We start from the raw sequence: 16,615 nt of genomic DNA on the forward strand, positions 1-16,615 counted from the left end.
GTTAAAGTATAAAGTTAAACATGAATATGAATCTTACAACACATGACTTTCACGAAAAACTAAAGTTGTAGTTAGTTAGCTTGCTGCAAAGTCGAATTTCCTTTTTAAGTGGCAGTAAATATAAGCCACATGCTCAAATTTTTATGGCTTACTTACCAAATAACACATTCCCCTCTACTGTCGTAACTATAAGCCAACATATGAGTACTATGATCTTCATGTTTGAAACTTTAAACTCTAAACACAACATATGAGTACTGATTCACTTAAATAAAACAAAAGAATACATCAATGAAGTGTGATCATTTTTGATGACCAATAACTATGTTAAAGTTTTTGAAACAAAAAACTCTGTCCACAACATACAAGTACTAATTCAGTCAAATAAAACAAAAGAACACAACAATGAAGATAAAAAAACATAAACTAGAGAAGAAGAAAAAACGAAATGGGTTTAAAAATCAAAAAATCATTTTGACCTAAAATAATAATGGCTTAAACGCACTTTTTACCCCTTAAGTTTACAAAGGTTGCAATTTTGGCCCCCTATTAAAAAAAATGGCAAAAGTGACCCCTTATGTTTATCCCCTTTTGCAAAACCTCAATTTTGACTCGGTCAACGCATATGTAGCACCTCACTTGAGTGAGTTGGATCACCACCTTCAATTTTCAGTATTCCAAATCTGTGAGTTTTGAAGGAGGATGAGTCAATTTTTATTTGATTCAGATTTTGTGGGTCAGATTAGAAAGAGAATGAAAAAGATTTTGTGGGTTAATATTCCAAAAATGAAGGATGATGATGGGATGAATGATGATGATGAATCTGGAGAGAGGATGAGTGTTGGTGATGAAGGATAAGGATGTGTGTTGATTTTGATTTTGATTTTAATTTCGAAGGAGGATGGGTCAGTTCTGATTTGATTCATAATGTTTTTAATTTTATTTTTTTATTTGTTTTAATTAATTTATGAAAAGAGAATAAGTAGTTGTTGGGTTTGATGGATTGCTGGGTAAAAAAAGTTGATGAATGAGGAGATTGGTGAATAAAGATAAGAGAGAAAGAATGGTGGGAGCTTCTCGCCCCTTCCTATTCTTTTCTATTTTTTTAATTTTTTTAATTCATAATATATACATGTGGAATTTTCTTTATTTTTTTATTCAAAAAATAAACAGCTGTCAGTTCTTTAAATTATGTGGCGTGCCATGCAGGATTGACTAGGTCAAAATTGAGGTTTTGCAGAGGGGGCTAAACATGAGGGGTCACTTTTGCCATTTTTTTTAATAGGGGGCCAAAATTGCAACTTTTGCAAACTTAGGGGGCAAAAAGTGCGTTTTAGCCAATAATAAACTATCTAAAAAACAATAAAATCTTAACTTGATATGTAACATTATGCCTTCAATAAGCTTATAGATGTAGTATTTGATATGAAATGAATCCAAAACAGGAAAAAATAGTGGGTGGTGGTAAAATCTAATTTCAAACAAAAAAATCAGGCGCCCAAATTTTTAAGTGGCAGTAAATATAAGCCAAATTCTTCAAAAAGTAAAAAATAAAAACAAAATTTATCCAAAAATTCTTTAAACACGATTCAGGAGAACAAAGAGTGAGCGAGAACCTTTTGAGCACCGATTCAGTGAGTGAGTGAGAAGATTCTGAGATTGGGTGAGCTAAGTTCCGTTTGAGTTCCGATTCGACCGTTTGAGTGAGTGAATCCAAAACACGATTGAGTGAGCAACGATTGAGTGAATCCTAAACACGATTGAGTGAATCCAAAACACGATTCAGTCCTTGTGATTGTTGGGGTTTTGGGGGTTAGGTTTTGTGAATCTCATGTTAGGTTTTGTGAATCTGTCATTCTGAGATTGAGAGAGCAACGATTGGGAGTGAGCAACGATTGGAAGTGAGCAACGATTGGGAAAGATTTGGGAGAATCTGTCGTTAGATTTGTGGGAATGTTTTTTTTTTTTAAGAAAGATTTAGGGGTTTTGGGAAAGTGAGAAAGGGGGGAATGAAATTTTGGTTAAGCGGGGAATGAAAATTATAACGCGCCTTCTAATTAATTATCAAATAAAACTCGCAACGGTTCATCAAACAGCCTCAACAACTGTTGGAAAAATGCATTTTGAGGCGGTTCTAAGTTAAGGGTCGCAGATGAAGTGTTGCAAAATGCAGTTTTTCTTGTAGTATACGTTGCTCTCTGACAGCAGGTCCTGTTTCATGTTCTTGCGTCTTTTTCACATGTTTCTGTTTTGAATTGGCCTTGGGTGTAAATATGAAAGTTGTAGATAATTGAGTTAGCTTTCCAGTGGCTTTGGTTTGTCGTGAAAATGATTTTTGGTTCTTGAGATATGATGAAAATACTCCAAGGAGGTTGTTATACCCTGATTTTGGACCTAAAAATACTCGTTCAAATTTCTTTTCTAACACTGATATTTGTCAATACCCTGTTATTTTACTCTGAACCTTTACTCTATTTTCAAGCGTATTTTACTGCCTCTGTCTGTCTTTTCTTGCATTACAAGTCATTTAAAAACTCTCAGAAACATCGCATTACTTTTCTTGCGCTTTATTTCAAAAGTCATACAAAAGGGTATTTTGGTCATTTCCTGCAGTGGAACCTATTTTAGTCCCTGTGTTTGCTTCTGAGTCTTGTCAACTTGTCTGTACAAATCATTGTTGAGTCTTTGTTTAAAAATCGTTTCAAAAATTGCATTTGAGTCAGTTTGGGTCAGTTTAGTCCCTAGGGGCATTTTGGTCTTTTCCTGTCAAAATTTTGGCAGGGAGGTATTTTAAAATACCTCATATCAGTAATTGGTTCGTTTTAGTCCTTTTGTTGATTTTATTTTTTTGTCTCACTTTACGTTTTTTCAAATTGCCAATTTTAGTCCAATTTTATTTTAATTACATTTTAGTCCCTCAAACAATTCTCAAAATTGCACTTTAGTCCAAAACTTTTCAAAATTACATTTCTAGTCCATTTTTCTTATTTACAGTCCAGTCCTCATTTTTTTACATTTTGCAGAAAGGTCCTTAAAGTCAAAAGTCCAAGGCAGAGCCAAACTAAGTCCAATTCCAGGTGGCAGTGTCCCATTGGGTCTCAGATACAAGTGGCAGCCTATAAAAGGCGCATTCAATGCACAAGTCAGAAAAAAAAATCAATCACGCGCCACCACCAAAAAACACCTGAGAATTCTCTCTCTTGGCAGTTACAGATCAAAACAGAAAAATCACAAGAACAATCACATAAACCCTAATCTTTCCAGAACCAGATTCATCAAAATTCATCAAGATTTTGATCAATTCTCAGAGATTCATTGGTGAATCTTCATCATTGAATTGATCCTTCTGCAATTCAAGGCACGAATTCCTCACCGGAGGTGAAGAACTCCAAGCGCCGATCACAGATTCTGAAAATTTGAGAAGAAGAGGAAAAGAAGCAGATTCGAACCGGTGAAGAAGAAGAGGAGCATTACCGATTTATTTTCGGTTTCAAAGCCAGAAATCAACAAGCAAAGATCAAGTTCAAGTGTTTCCGAAGATCTTCGTTCAAAAGATCCAACTGAAAACCACAGGTAAACACATAAACTCCACTTTCTTTCTCAAAAACATCAACAAGGAAGAATCTATGTAGATCTTCAAAGCTTCAAACAGTTTCTTTCAAAAAGATTGAAAATCTAAAAAATATTTTCAAAACCGTAAAAAAGGAATCTCAGATCTGCTCCGATCGGAACTCTTTTTGAAAAATCTAGGTTCGGATTCGAGAAGTAGAAGAAAAAGGATATCTAGAACCGTAAAAATTTTGAAAAACGGAGAAGTTTCTCATCTCCGGTGCGGCGGCGCCGCCCTGTTGGGCCGGCAAACCACCACACCGGAGCGGTGAAGCTCGCCGGAGAAGATGAAGATCATCTTCTGGTTTTCCAGTAAATTCTAGAGAGAGGTGAGAGCTTCTCTCACTAGGTTGAGAGAAGAGAGAGAAAGAACAGTGCAAAAATGAAAAAACCGGTGTGAATCCGCTTATATAGACAACTAAACCGGACCGGTTCAAGACCGGTCCAATCCCTTCAATCCTGAGCGTTGGATCTAGGGTTTCCCTCCCTGGATCAATCCAACGCTCCCTGTGCTTCCAGGCTTTTAGGTTTTGGTTTGGGCCTATTTCCTGTACGTTTTTGCTTTTTCTTGCTATTCACACCCTGTTTTCTTGCTGATTGAACCCCTACTTGCTCAATTTTTTTCTCAAAAATTCTAGAAAAATTCCTATTGTTTTTAATTCATTTTTGGTATTTCTTGTGATGCTTTTACACATAAAAAAAACTAATAAAAACTGTATGTGGTATTTTCTTAATTAATTGGTTCTTTTTGGTCTAAACTTGTGAATTTCTTGCCATGTTCTCTTCATAAAACTTTGGCATGTGTTGAGAATGATTGATGTGCAACTTCATAGTGAATATGTCTCTGATCCTATGTGTGATTTACTGTTTGGGTGATGTGAATTTTCATTTTTCTTGTTTTGCAAACAATGTGTGTTTTTGTTAAGAAATAAAGTGCAAAGTATTTCTAGAAATATGTCACAATGCTTGGCTTGTATGTGTCCTTATCATTATCACATTATAGCTCAAAATCAAACCTCTTTCAAAAATGGCTATGATGAGGGAATTATAGGTCATGTGCATGTCTAAGTGTTATAACCAATTCTAGGTATATTTTGCCATTTTATTTCATTTCATTGCTCTTTTCCTTTTTGCTATTCTATTCAATTTTGTTTACCCTTTTTTTACCATTTTCATGCCTTATATCACTAACCATTTCATTTCATGTTTCATTCATCCCATGAGCATTTCACCTCTTTCATTTCAATTTCTCATAGTTTAGACATTATCTCTTTTCTTCTTAATTTCTATGTTAAGATGGTTATGTAATATTTTAGGCTAGTTTAAATTCATCTTTTAAATTCTTGCAAGACCATAGCATGTATTTAGGACTCGATGTAAAGGACTATGGACACTATAAGTGATGTACACCGACACGAGCACCGACACATGCACACACCCCACGTGGATATTCTAGATGCATGATTAGGGAATGTATGTTTAGATGTATGCTTAGGTTTTACAACGCTTAGACAAAAATCATTTTCCCAAAAAAAAAATGTGAATAACCTCACTTGAAAACCTTTTTTCTAAAATAGGAGTCAAAACTCCTCATTTTCCTTTTGTTTTCTTAAGTAAAAAAATCTTAACGAATTTTAATCATACTTAGACTTTATTTTGCAAAATAACTACTTCCACCTCACATTTTCCAAATCTCATGCCCTTGAGGCCTCTCATCTCCATTCTTCAAAATTCCTTTTTCAAACTTAAAATCAATTAACAAAAACAAAAACAACTTTCGAGAACGAACTACGTTTGGTTTTGATCCCTTAAAAGGGTACGTAGGCAATGAGTTAAAACTCCTCCAAGCCAAGTAAAATAAAATCTCAATCATCTTCTATCCCCCATTCTTCACTCAAATAAAACTTCTTTTCTATAAGTAGGCAATAAAAATAAAGCGTAAGAATAAACTTAGGAGAACGGTTCTTATGGAATACCATAATCGTTCCGGGTGCCTAACACCTTCCCGTAGCGAAAACGACCCCCGAACTTAGACTCTAAGGGTTTTTTCTCAATTTTGCCCTTCCCAAGAAAAAATAGAGAATATCAAAGATTGAAAGGTTCAAGCCTAATTAATGACTTGACACCCGAAAATCGCGATAACAGAGGTCTTAGTGAAATCTTATGAAAATTCAACATAACCGTTTCTAAGTTAATCCAAAACTTAAGGAATAATTCAAAACCTCAAAACTAGAAGTACTATGAGTTCAACTAGGTTGTTTAAGAGTATTTAACCTATGTTGTGATGGATCTAATTTCATTTGACGTGAATATCTTTGTTGGATAATTTGAAATACATATATTATGTGAATGTTGTTGTTGAATAATTTGAGTTACATATATTTATGTGGAAAAGGTATGATATAGAAAATAATGTTGTTATACCATTCAAGTTGTTATTATTAATGATGCTATGTTGTGAAGTTGTTGTATGTTTCTATCTCTATTGTATTGATTATTAAATCATTAAGTTGCATATGTTGGTCTAAGTTGTTTAAGTTGTAAGATGTTGATCCAAATTATTGGAGTCAGATGAGATGTCTAAGTTGTTTAAGTTGTTAGACGTTGAGTCCATGCATACTCATTTAAGTTGAGGGTTTGATGCCCTGAAATGTATATTTATACATATTATGTTGAGGGCTTGATGCCCTGTGAGCCTATTTACGCTCAATACGTTGGGGGTTTGATGCCCTGGTTGATACTACATGTATGATTAAGAGGTCATAGTTGCATTTTGTCTAGATGGTTCAAGATGTGTAAGATGTCTAAGTTGCATTGTCGAGTTGAAGTCGTGTCGTTGTTGTTAAGTTGTTATTTACCCATGTGTCGTTAATGAAGTGCTTATGATGTTGTTATGTTGTTTACAATGTTGTTTATGATGTGATTATGTTGTTATATGATGTTTATGATGTGATTATGTTGTTATATGATGATGTTTATGATGTGAAGTATATGATATTATAAAATGATGTTTATGATGTGATGTTTATGTTGCTATATGACGTTGTGTATAATGTGATGAATATAAAGTTAATGATGATTAGAAGTTGATTAAGTTATTAATGAAGTATTGTCCAATTCTGCCTTCTCTCTTTCCTGTATACTTCTAGTACTATTGATCATGTCCGCTCTCTTCCTTTGATCTCTTTTCTATGCTAGGATATCATCTATATTATGTATTAAATTTATAGTTAGAGGAAAAGATAACTCCTAAATGCAGCCGGGATCTTATATACGATACCACCACACCAATGATAGAAGGAGCAGATACGAGTAATCAAGCAGCTAAAGCAGTGTGGTTCCTCAAGTTTTTAAAATATAAGTTGTTAAATGCTTTTGATGAATTATATGCTTATTATTATTGAATGTGAAATCTCACACCTTCTACTTGGAAATGTTGGTCTTCGTATGAGTAACTGGCAGGTGATCGAGTTTAAGCTGCTGTTAGATTGCTGTCGTGAGTGGACTATCTCTCACGTGTGTCTTTAGGTGCTCTGATACGTAACAGAATGGGAACTTTGCTGCATGCTTTTCTATTCCTTACGTATTACTTTATGAAGTTTATGACTATGTTTTTTAGACTGGATTTCTATGAGATATTTATGACGAGGCCTTCGTGCCAAAAACTATTTAGATGTTGAAATAAATTCCGCTGCAAAGCATTGAATATTTTGTTATTGAATTTTGATGGATAATTAGTTAATTATTCCGTTTATGATTTTTAAGAAAAGAAGTGTAGCATTCCGTTTATGTGGAAAACTATGATTATTTTTATGTGATATTTTTATGTTGGGAAAACGGGGTGTTACACCAAGCGAGTACTCATTGGAGTACGGTCGCTTGAAGCGAGCGGCTTCGGTTGAAGCGAATGGCTCTCTGACAGCATTTCTTGTTTTGAGGTTTCGAGCATCCGGGGCCGATCCGGATGGTCCCAAACTGATTCTTTTAATGTAATTAAATGTATTTGAGCTTTCTAAACCTTTTGTAACATCAATTGAATTAGATTGAACTTGATTTTGTGAATCGTATCAAAACTTTTTGAAAATAGTTCAAGAACATGAAATTTTGAGAGAGGTAGAGAGAGAAAGTGGGAGAAAAGAGGAAAAAGGGGTTAGAGAAGGAGAAGCTTGAACCTAGGAGATAAAGTGAAGCTTGGGCTAGGGAATTGATCCAACTAAGGTAAGGGGGTTAAAATTCATCATAATCATTTTAGTGTAATTTTTCATTTGTTGTATGATTAAGTGCTTAATTGAGTAAGTGATTAATTGTTCATAAATGTTAAAATTCGTGCTCTAACTATGATGATATGTTTGAATGCATGAAATTGGTGATAATTGAATTGTTGTTGGTGAAATTGCATGTTCAAAGTTTGTGAAAATGATATATGTTGAATTATGCTAAAATTGTTAAATTGTGCTAAGTTGTTGCTAATTTATGGTTAAATCCATGTTTAATGAAGTTGTTGTTTAATTAGATACGTTGTTGTTGTTGTTGTTGATTTGTTCCATGGGTATTCCATTTTGTGGAGTTATTGTTTAGATTGGTGAAGTTGATGATAAGTTGTTCACATGAAGAACCAAAATGAACTTTTGATGTATGGGGTTGTTGACTGAATTTTTGATGTTGTTGGGTGGGCTAGACGCAGTAGAATTTATGTTTTCACGTTGAGGTTGCGTTAGTCGAGTCGTTTGGGAGAAAACGAGATTTTCACTTGAAAAGTCGGTGTCTAAAAGTTTTTGCAAATAAGTGATTATGTGAGGTTCTGGAAATCGATTTTTGGGTGGTCGAAACTTTAATTTTTCTGTAGATTATGATAGAGCTAAGTGTCAGGAGCGTATAGGCGAAAACGGCATCGAAAACGGGTTAACGGTTTGGATTTTATGCGCGAAAACATGAAAATTGGAATCAAGATTAATCATGTTATCATACTTCTATCATAACATTAATCATTAATCACGTTATCATACTTCTATCATAACACATCAAGCATATTCATACCTTAAATTATCATAAAGATTCATCACTTAACAACATCAATCAATATAAGAATTATTCGCCTTATTCCTCATTTAGGATAATTAACTCAACAAATACAATTCAATACTTCAAGGTTACAACAAGGAAATTATCGTCACCAAAAAGATCACCCAATCACATGCATATAATTCACACTTCATCATTTCAGTAAAATAAACATCACCATTTGAAATCACCAAGTGTGCAAGTATAAGAAAACATAATCAAGTACACAATTCACCAAGTTCACCAATGCACATCAAACACCGAGTACAAAAGCAATTAGGAATCATACTAAAACATGTTATGCACGTAGACACGACTGCTATATGCATGTGGTACCAACACTAACAACGTCTAGGTCGTCACCCCATGATGCCAACAGAACATCATATCACCATTGAATACAAAGTATTCAAATCACACCACTGAATATAAATATCCTAAATCACCCCAACATGACTATAAATTCATGGACTTCAAGTAAGAACTCGACAATGCACAACTCACCAACATAGACATTAACATGATAATCACCACCAATTATGTTATTCACCAACAATTGCATTATCAGATACATGCGAGCCATACAATAAAAAAGTCATCAACCAATCATCATTTCATCATCACCGTAATCAACATCAAAACATAAAGATGTTTATCACCAATCATTCATCAAATAATCTTCACCAAAAACAAACACCTTTCATACATGCAAGCCCCACAACTATCATCCTCAAATTGCATATAAGAATTCAACAATATAATTCAATACATGCAATCACCACATCCAAATATCAACATTAAGCATGTATAAATTCATCATCAACAATCGACATTTAGCATATTAACATCAGCAACATCGACAACATTACCACTATCAAACTATCATTAAAAGACAACATTTTAAAAGAAAGTCGACATTTAAAGAATTTAACCAAAACTAAGCAAACATATACCATTGCCTCAACAAAACACATACACTACTCACATATGTTCATAATAGCTTAGGAATATGAGTATCCTAGGCCAATTCCAAGAAATCACAAAATTACGCTAAGTTCGTATCATTTTACAAAAACGATCTTTTTGAAATTTTTCAAAACAAGACATCTCATTCAAGTATGTAAACTTACAACTAGATTCTAATAGATCATATAATCATGAACATAGGCCACTTAGAAACTATCAAGTCTTAGTTCAAAGTTTCAGCAAAGTTCATTTGAAAAAATCCTAAGTTCGTATAGTTTGGTGAAAATTCTCATTTTCCGGTTAACTCTAGAGAAACAAGGAAACCAACTCATTTGCCTCCACTATGCATATACAATAATCACATTTGTGTGCAGTTGTATGTACATGTGTGTCTCATCGTCCAATTGTGATTTAAAACGCCAATTCAACAATTTTTGGCTCAAAGCAAAGTTAACTCAACATAAATGAAAGCCAATTCATTATCAAAAAGAAACCAAGTTAAATCCCATGAATCTTATCCAAAACATTTTTTACAAATCAAAACAATACTATACAACCTTAGTCTTACACTTTTCCTTTGAGAAATCGAGTTTTCGAAAATTTCATGTTCTTGAACTATTTTCAAAAAGTTTTGATACGATTCACAAAACCAAGTTCAATCTAATTCAATTGATGTTACAAAAGGTTTAGAAAGCTCAAATACATTTAATTACATCAAAAGAATCAGTTTGGGACCATCCGGATCAGCCCCGGATGCCCGAAACCTCAAAACAAGAAATGTTGTCAGAGAGCCATTCGCTTCAAGCGAAGCCGCTCGCTTCAAGCGACCGTACTCCAATGAGTACTCGCTTGGAGCTCGCTTGGAGCTCGCTTGCAGCTCGCTCAAGCGACGTTCTTCCAGAGAGCGCTCGCTCAAGCGAACATGCCCAAGTTCATAAATGAACTCTACGTAAACTTAGTATTAAAGTGGGTACACCGAATTCATCTTTCAAATCCACAAAAATCTCAATTTACAAAATAAGCACTTATAGAATTAAGTAGATAAAGAGATTATAGCTTAAATTATGAATGTATAATATCCCCCTTACCCAATTGAGCACAAACTTAGCCTTAACTTCACTTTTGCTCCAACCTCTTGAATCTCTACCCTTTTCTTCTTCTCCCAAGCTTCTTCTCTCTAAACCCTTGTTCTTTATCTTTCTCTCTCCACCTCTCTCAAAAGTTTGTGAAATGTGCAAATGAATCTATGTGACCTAATTTCTCTAAAGACTAGAGTTTATATAGGCTCTATACAATTGGGCTCAACCCTCAAAATGTCTTAATAGGCTCAAAACTTCAGGGGGGATTTTGCACATAAGTGCAAATCTTCAAAGGGGTATTTGCAAAACGTGATGTTGACTACCAAAAGAATTTGACGGAGGGGTAAATTGATTAATGTTGTATAATTTCAGGGGGGTAATTGAAGTTTTGTTAACTTTAGGGGATAATTACATATTTACTCAATTTGCTACGGCGGCAAATCCTGGTCCCATTTTATACTCTTCCACTTTCCCTCTCTCATCGATTATCTCCCTCTCTTTCACTGAGTTTCCATTTTTCTATTGTTTTTCCAATTTCAAGTGCTCTTATTAAAATATCATATGGAGCTGCTTAATTTGAGAGAGATGACCCATGGCAATAATGATATACCTGTGGGAAATCTCAATGTTAGGTGACTCTTCCCTCTTCATAATTCATCAAAGATATAAAATTATGCACTCCCCCCACCATATATTATGTCTCCATATAAAATATTTGTTTCCTCCGCACTCTTGTTTTTTTGGGTTGCAAGTCACTCCCACTAGTTTCTTCTTTTTTTTCTAATTTACGTGATTGCCAGCCCACCAAATGCTACTTTCCTCTATCTTCTGAATGTTCGTCAATTATGATGATTGAATATATAGTGCCAATGCTACATTGTAGAGCTGTCCCTATTCGATCAATTATGATGTTGTACTTTTAGATTTTAGGCTTAATACATGCTTTGATCCCTTAACTTATTTTTGAATTTCATTTTGGTCTCATAATTTTAAACCGTCTCAATTTGGTCTCATAACTTTACCTCCGTTTACCTAAGTAGTCCCTTCTGTTAGTTTTTTTAACAGAAAGGACCACTTTGGTAAACGGATGTAAAGTTATAGGACTAAAATGAGACGGTTTAAAGTTAAGGGACGAAAATGAAATTCAAAAATAAGTTAAGGACCAAAGCATGCATTAAGTCTAGATTTTATAATGCTCAGTGTTAGTCCCACATCGGACAGGACATGGTCTGCCAATGTATTTATAAGTGGGGGCAATCCTCACCTCACAAGCCGGTATTGTGGGATTGTGTTAGACCCAACCACGATTTCTAAGATTCGGCCTCGGATAAAAAAAAACAAAGAAAAGAAAATAGATATGAGTAACAACGATGAATAGGAAAATGATAGACGTTTACCTATTTTGAAAATGATATAACAACGATGAGCAAAAACTTTTTGAAAATGATATAACAACGATGAGCAAAAACATGTGCTAATTTAAAGTGAAACATGTAGATCAAACAACTTTGAATTTCCCATTTCTTATGGCTAAATTATTCCAGCAAATTGAAGCCCCCTGTTCTCCCCTCAAGAATATTTCCTCCCTCTTCACTGGAATTAGCTGAAACAACTCTATATCATAAACATCCACGCTCATTCTTCAACCTCTAACACCATTTACCAAGTAAAGCAATATTAAATTCACCCCCCACCCGCCGGGGAAAATATATTAAAAATAAAATCGATAAAAGAATTTATACTTATGGGAATCTTGAAAAAGGAAAGAAAATAGACCATAAGACAGATTTGAGGATAACATATCGGTCAACAAATGAAAGATTTTTACTCTTTCAACCAAACATTCTATATTGAATACGATGGAGCAAGGGTTGCCAAAAATTCAATTTACGAGAGTCTCCACTAATGGGAAGGCCTAAATAGAGTAAAGGTAAATCACCCATTTTACATTTTAAAACCGACGCTGCCTCAATCAACCAAGAGTCATCCACATAAACATCAGCGGACATGCTTTTGTTAAAATTTATCTTAAAGCCTGATATCGATTAAAAAAGGATAAGCACTGCTTTCATTGCTCTAATATTAACCCATCTTATAGAGGCCACCAAAAAAGTGTCATCTATGAATCGTAAATGAAATATGGGATAAGTTTTGTTCACCAAACTGAATACCCTGTATAGAGGCCTGCCTCCACAAATGTTGTCATCAAATATTAAGACCTTCAGCGGCTAGTAATAAAAAAATTGGTGAGGGGTGGTCACCTTGGCGTAAACCTCTTTCAAATTCAAACTCATCAGTTGGGCTTACATTCACAAGGACTAAATCTGAAACAGTAGTAACATATTCCATGATGCATTTATGCCAAAGTGTATGAAATTTCATTTTAACATTACTACTTTTAGGTATCTCCAATCAATCGAATACAAAACCTTCTCAAAATCGACTTTTAAAAGAAGCAATTCTTTTATTAAAAGTCGGGCATTCACCCACCAACTCATCTGCTATAAGGATCCCGTCAAGAATCTACCTCCCCTGAATGAAAGCTAACTCAGATTCTGAAATTAAACTTTCCATCCCCCTCTCAATCTTTTGGCAAGAACTTTAACTAAAACTTTATACAAACAACCCACCGAAGATATCGACCTAAAATCAGCAACATGAGGTGAACTTTCCACCTTTGAAATGAGAGCAATAAAATAATATTGATGCCTTTCGACCATTTCTCATTTCAATAAAATTCTGACAAGAAACACATAAAATCATCTCTCAGGTCCTCCAAAATTCCATGATAAAACCTAAGTTACTTCCATCTGATCCTGAACTCTTCAAGCAATCACAATCCCAAACCACACTTTTCACCTCCTCAAAGAAGAAATGTTTCGTTAATTCACCACATATAAAGAAAGTTTAATTTATATGTGGTGAATTAACGAAACACTTTTCACCGTCAAAAATCTACCTCCCCTGGATAAAAGCTAACTCAGATTCTAAAATTAAGAAGAAATGTTTCGTTAATTCACCACATAGAGTCAAATTCAAATAATTAAAATTGACATTGTCAAATTCAGGTCTTTTCAAGTCACCGGCCTTTAAGTATGTGGAAAGTGATTGATAATCGCTCCTATGACACCTTGCACACCTTCCACATGAGAACCATCAACATATAAAGAAATAATAGCATTGGAGATTTTATGACATGTGCTAATTTCTGTACACCTTGTAACATTTGTTATCATTTATCTCGGTCCTAATTAATTAATAAATAAGATTCTATAATTCCTAGAGTTTTATTAGACATCCATACATTAGTTCCCGTGAGTTTAACTCAGTTGGTAAGGACAATGCATAATATATGTAAGGTCCGGGTTCAAACCCCGGATACCACAAAAAACAAAGACATCCATACATTATCGATAAAATTAATTCACAGTTTTTGTTCACTTCGAAATGATTAAAGATAAAAAGAATTGATGTGGTAGTAAATGATTGGATGTTAGATGGCCATATGTGGGGAGCGTAGCTTGGTGCAAACCAAGTATCCTCTACGTGTAATTGCAGAAATTATTACCTCGAGTGAAATAGGACCACAATCTATGAAACATACTTCAAAATGAACGACGTACCATATCAGATACATATCCTGCACCGATACTTGCTCGATACACTCCGATACGTATCCAGAGAGTATCTGGAGATTTTTTTTTTTTTTTTTTAAACAATTGTTCGATGCTGTTCAGATACATCGGGGGTACATGAGCGATTGACGGAGGAACATTGATATGCACAGATACATGATGTTTATGTTATTTTGAGAAGTAACATCGTTCTCCTTTTGGATATATCATATATGTAATTGACTAATTGTCACTTTATTTATTATCAATATTACTCATATTTATATTTTTGTTTGTCTGTCGTCTGCCGTCTGTTTTTTGTTTTTTGTTTGTTTGAGAACGTTGCTATCGTTGATTGTCATGTGAAGACAATGTTATTATTGTTCCTTATCATTGTTCTATGTCTTTTTTTTTGTCTAAGTTTTGCTCCGGTTTTTATCTATTTTTTTATTTTTTTTTGTTTTAGCCCATAGATTGTATTTTGAGTTTTAATATATAGTTTTAATTTCATTTTTTATTAAAGTATCATGGTTGTATCATATCTTAAATTTTATAATGCTCAGTGTTAGTCCCAGATCGGACAGGACATGGTCTGCCAATGTATTTATAAGTGGGGGCAATCCTCACCTCACAAGCTGATTTTGTGGGGTTGTGTTAGGCCCAACCACGATTTCTAAGATTCGGCCTCGGATAAAAAAAACAAAGAAAAGAAAATAGATACGAGTAACAACGATGAATAGGAAAATGATAGACGTTTACCTATTTTGAAAATGATATAACAACGATGAGCAAAATTTTTTTGAAAATGATATAACAACGATGAGCAAAAACATGTGCTAATTTAAACTGAAACATGTAGATCAAACAACTTTGAATTTCCCATTTCTTATGGCTAAATTATTCCAGCAAATTGAAGCCCCCTGTTCTCCCCTCAAGAATATTTCCTACCTCTTCACTCGAATTCGCTGAAACAACTCTATACCATAAACATCCACGCTCATTCTTCAACCTCTAACACCATTTATCAAATAAAGCAATATTAAATTCTCTTAACCGTCTAACCTTCAAACCACCATACTAAAACTATTTCTCAATTGATCCAAGTAATTTTCCTAAAAGTCACCCCCCACCCGCCGGGGAATATATATTAAAAATAAAATCGATAAAAGAATTTATATTTATGGGAGTCTTGAAAAAGGAAAGAAAATAGACCATAAGACAGATTTGAGGATAACACATCGGTCACCAAATGAAAGATTTTTACCCTTTCAACCAAACATTCTAGATTGAATACGATGGAGCAAGGGTTGCCAAAACTTCAATTTGCGAGAGTCTCCACTAATGGGAAGGCCTAAATAGAGTAAAGGTAAATCACCCATTTTACATTTTAAAACCGATGCTGCCTCAATCAACCAAGAGTCATCCACATAAACATCAACGGACATGCTTTTGTTAAAATTTATCTTAAAGCCTAATATCGATTAAAAAAGGATAAGCACTGCTTTCATTGCTCTGATATTAACCCATCTTATAGAGGCCACCAAAAAAGTGTCATCTGCGAATCGTAAATGAAATATGAGATAATTTTTGTTCACCAAACTGAATACCCTGTATAGAGGCCTGCCTCCACAAATGTTGTCATCAAATATTAAGACCTTCAGCGGCTAGTAATAAAAAAATTGGTGAGAGGTGGTCACCTTGGCGTAAACCTCTTTCAAATTCAAACTCATCAGTTGGGCTTACAATCACAAGGACTAAATCTGAAACAGTGGTAACATATTCCATGATGCATTTATGCCAAAGTGTATGAAATTTCATTTTAACATTACTACTTTTAGGTATCTCCAATCAATCGAATAAAAAACCTTGTCAAAATCGACTTTTAAAAGAAGCAATTCTTTTATTAAAAGTCGGGCATTCACCCACCAACTCATCTGCTATAAGATTCCGTCAAGAATCTACCTCCCCTGAATGAAAGCTAACTCAGATTCTGAAATTAAACTTCCCATCCCCCTCTCAATCTTTTGGCAAGAACTTTAACTAAAACTTTATACAAACAACCCATCGAAGATATCGACCTAAAATCAGCAACATGAGGTGAACTTTCCACCTTTGAAATGAGAGCAATAAAATAATATTGATGCCTTTCGACCATTTCTCATTTCAATAAAATTCTGACAAGAAACACATAAAATCATCTCTCAGGTCCTCCAAAATTCCATGATAAAACCTAAGTTACTTCCATCTGGTCCTGAACTCTTCAAGCAATCACAATCCCAAACCACA

This window comes from Medicago truncatula, chromosome 5 (genome assembly GCF_003473485.1).
Source record: "Medicago truncatula cultivar Jemalong A17 chromosome 5, MtrunA17r5.0-ANR, whole genome shotgun sequence".
In the NCBI taxonomy this organism is placed as follows: domain Eukaryota; kingdom Viridiplantae; phylum Streptophyta; class Magnoliopsida; order Fabales; family Fabaceae; genus Medicago; species Medicago truncatula.